Below are 905 nucleotides of genomic sequence, written 5' to 3' on the forward strand. Positions count from 1 at the left end.
TTATCTTGGTCATGAAGATCTTTTTTTGTACAGTTCTGTATATTCTTGCCACCTCTTCTTAATATCTTCTGCTTCTGTTAGGTCCATACCATTTCTGTCCTTTATCAAGCCCATTTTTGCATGAAATGTTCCCTTGGTATCTCTAATTTTCTTGAAGAGATCTCTAGTCTTTCCCATGTTGTTGTTTTCCTCTATTTCTTTGCATTGATCGCTGAGGAAGGCTTTCTTATCTCTCCTTGCTATTCTTTGGAATTCTGCATTCAGATGCTTAAATATTTCCTTTTCTCCTTTGCTTTTCACTTCTCTTCTTTACACAGCTATTTGTAAGGCCTCCCCAGACAGCCATTTTGCTTTTTTGCATTTCTTTTCCATGGGGATGGTCTTGACCCCTGTCTCCTATACAATGTCACAATCCTCCATCCATAGTTCATCAGGCACTCTATCTATCAAATCTAGTCCCTTAAATCTATTTCTCACTTCCACTGTATAATCATAAGGGATTTGATTTAGGTCATACCTGAATGGTCTAATGGTTTTCCTTACTTTCTTCAATTTAAGTCTGAATTTGGCAATAAGGAGTTCATGATCTGAGCCACAGTCAGCTCCTGGTCTTGTTTTTGCTGATTGTATAGAGTTTCTCCATCTTTGGCTGCAAAGGATACAATCAATCTGATTTCGGTGTTGGCCATCTGGTGATGTCCATGTGTAGAGTCTTCTCTTGTGTTGTTGGAAGAGGGTGTTTGCTATGACCAGTGTGTTCTCTTGGCAAAACTCTATTAGCCTTTGCCCTGCTTCATTCCATATTCCAAGGCCAAATTTGCCTGTTACTCCAGGTGTTTCTTGACTTCCTACTTTTGCATTCCAGTACCCTATAATGAAAAGGACATCTTTTTGGGTGTTAGTTC

This window comes from Bison bison, unplaced genomic scaffold (assembly GCF_000754665.1).
Source record: "Bison bison bison isolate TAMUID 2011002044 unplaced genomic scaffold, Bison_UMD1.0 scf7180017864240, whole genome shotgun sequence".
NCBI classification, from domain to species: domain Eukaryota; kingdom Metazoa; phylum Chordata; class Mammalia; order Artiodactyla; family Bovidae; genus Bison; species Bison bison.